Raw genomic sequence first — 3,595 nt, forward strand, 5'->3', positions numbered from 1 at the left:
GTAGTTTGATGTTTTCTGGTCAGAATCGTGTTTTTGGGTACTCGATCGAGTACATTGGGGCACTCGATCGAGTAGGGGACGCTCGATCGAGTGGCTGGTAAGCTCGGTCGAGTATGCTTGTGATTAGAGGTCTGATTAGGTTCTGGAGTCGAGGCACTCTGTGACACCCACATTTTTAGCAATAAATAAACACGTAAATTCTACAGAAAAACTGACAGGATATGTTTGTAATTGGTTCAACTAAATAAAACCTGTAATTTTAAAAACTTTTCTAAACCATTCACAAACATTTCCAAGTGAAGAGTGCCAAAACCTGCAAATACTAACAAACTAATTTACATAACCATGCTAAAGTCGCGAGAGTAAAGTGATACAAACCAAAGTAAAAGAGGGAGACATATGTCCCTCCAAAATATAAACACAACCTTATGTTTAAAGGTTTACTACAAAATATAACCAAACTAAGTCCAAGGTTCTTTTGCTCACTAGCTCGTCCGTGTACCCCATCTAATCATCATCAACCTGTCAATCGCATTTTATACAAACACGAAAGCCACAATTCAGTGGGGAGTAACTTCGAGTTCTCCCAGCCACGAAATGTCATATTTAATGTAACATGTAATGTAACATGTAAACAACATCATAAATAAACTAATTATCGAATATTCTAACACATGAACACTAAACTGACCAAATTAAACTATCATGTGAAACATATAACAAGCAGTAATCCAAACTTTATCAATTGTAACCGGCTTGCATCTCACCTATTACAATTCATAAAATCGCCATACAAGAAAGGGCAATATATCAAAGACAGGCATAAGTTCTTAGCACCGTCAATAGTCACTCTGTAACTCGAGTCTATACCACGAGGTAGGGAAGGTAGTCGAACCGGTATCTTGGCTTAGAGGTTCTATCAAAACATGGCCAAGACACAACACAACCCTAGTCCTAAATCACTTGAGACCTAGACATGCGGATACACACCACCGCACCCAAGACCCACAATTTTTTTTAAAACAAAGTGAGTACCCTAAGGAGTCCACCAAAGGGTTGGCTAGTACTTAAGCTGACCACTTACCCTCAAAATAAGTAACGAGGTCATGCCCTAACTTGGATATAAACCCACCAAGTCAGGAACACAAAGGCTATTAAGCAGTGAACATATACTCGTCAAAGACTATAAAGACCTATCTATGACAAACACAACAACCTGCAAGAAGTATTCAATACCAATTCCATTTCAAGCAATATTAACAATATTAAAGGTTTCAGGGAATCTAAGGCTATTTCTACAATATAAGAAACCATTCAATTCAACCAACATAACATGTGAACTAAAAACATAATAAATGGCCTAAAACAAGAATAAGGCCAATTATCCATTTTTCACAATAATTTTCATCCAACCGAATTTTTACCCGCAACCCGATCTGCGGACAGTGCACGGGTTCAATCATGGTGACCAATCACACAATTGATCGACATCGATTGATCAAAGGGACTAAGGCTCGATTTTCGGCATAATCAACCAAACATTACAATTATCGCTATAAAATTCATTTTAAGCCTATTCATTACAATTTCATATTATAACCTATCCTAACATGTGCCAACTACCAATATAAACATAACTTTACCATCAACATTATATTTACTACTAACATTATTCATTTCATAAGACTACCCATATGTTACTTATACTAAATATAACATTAATACGCCCGAAACGACGAACAACGCATGAAAAACCGCGAAACAAGCAACGGGCCGACCCCAAGGTCGCCGTGGGCTGCCGGCCTCTTTGGCCGCCACCCCTTTTCTCCGTTTCTCCGTTTTTGTTCATTTTAACATCGTTTTAAGCATCAATTAATCATTCCCATTTCATTTCCATACTAATATGTGAACTTAAACATAAAAAAGACATTAATTTAACACATATTTTCATGTGAAATAAACCACTTAAATAACATTCACAAAATCATACAAAAAGCAAAGAATGTGACATTAATTCGTCGAGTAACTCGAAATATGTTACCTTTAGCAACAAAATGAGCAACTAGCACCTTGAACACCAAACCCTAATGTGCAAACTAGCCACTATCTTCAACAATATACGAGTCTCCAAACTCGTCTTCTAAATCTTCACCTAAATAAACAATAAAAACACAACTATAAGCACTAATAATCAATACCCTAAAAATGGTGGACAAAAATAAAATTAGGGCAAATGAATTTAATACATACTAGGATGTTGGAAATGAATAGAGGATTCCAAATATGTAATCCTTATGAAATTTGGAGTAGAAACGAGTAAATTACGATGAAAATTAGCTTAGAAAAGCTTAGGTTTTGTTATAAAAATGGTGTTTTAGTGTAGAATAGTTTAGAACATTCAAGGGAGATGAAGATGGAAAAGAAAAAAAAAACAAAAAGGAAGGAGGGAGTAGTGGTGCCGTGAGAAGGGGGGAAAGACGGGATTTTCGGCGGAATTTTATTAGTCGGTTTTGGCTCGTTTCGACGATAATTAGAACCGTTTGTCAAACGCAAATTCCGACAACGCCAAAATTCTTAAACACGAGATTACAAGAATATTGAGTACTCATATGACCCATTTCCAAAATCGTTTGCCCAATTTTCAAAAGAATTGCCATTTTTCCCGATATGCCCTTATTTCGAAATAAAAGATTTTTACATGGTTTAAAATATTTTTAAACATTTCGAAACTATCAAAATAAATACTTTACTTCAAAATATAATAGAATTATGCTTCATTGAATTATTATTACTTCAAATACATTAATATTAAATTCAACTTGATTAATAAATTACTTCCGCAAAATAATAACGGTCCGAAATTACGGGGTGTTACAATCACCCCTCCTTTTAAAAAGTTTCGTCCTCGAAACTTAGAAGGAGAAATTATTGTAAACAACATCTTATTAATATAATCATAAGAAAAATATAGGTATCTTTTCAATGAAACGGTGATACTCTTGTTGATCAGACAAGAACATCCACATTTCATATCAAAATATAAAAATATTTCTACACCAATAAATGAGAAAACCCATTATTGGGACGTCACCAATAACAAGATTTAACACTCATTAATGTTAAAACCATTAAAAATCATAAAAGCCTTTCAAAATTTTAGTTTAAAATTCTATAATAAGAATAATATCTTTACTAATTATGACCAAATACGGCTTAGTAACGCGGAAAAAGAGTAAGAAAAAGGAATACCTTACGAGAATAATTCAGGATATTTAGCTAACATAGAAGCTTCAGTCTCCCAAGTCTCTTCTTCGACATTTCCACAACGCCAAAGAACTCGGACTAGAGGAACAACTTTGCTCCTAAGTTGCTTGTTGGCTTTTTCAAGAATCCGAATTGGCCTTTCTTCAACCGCCAAGTTAGGTTCCAATTCAAGAATCTCTTCTTGGATGATATGGCTAGGGTCACTAATGTACTTCCTCAACTGAGAAACATAGAAGACATTGTGAACCTTGCTCAGATTTGGGGGCAATTCTAAACGGTAAGCAGCAGGACCAATCTTTTCAATCACCCGGAAAGGTCCAATATATTTAGG

The sequence above is a fragment of the Silene latifolia genome, chromosome X, assembly GCF_048544455.1.
Source record: "Silene latifolia isolate original U9 population chromosome X, ASM4854445v1, whole genome shotgun sequence".
Lineage (NCBI taxonomy): Eukaryota > Viridiplantae > Streptophyta > Magnoliopsida > Caryophyllales > Caryophyllaceae > Silene > Silene latifolia.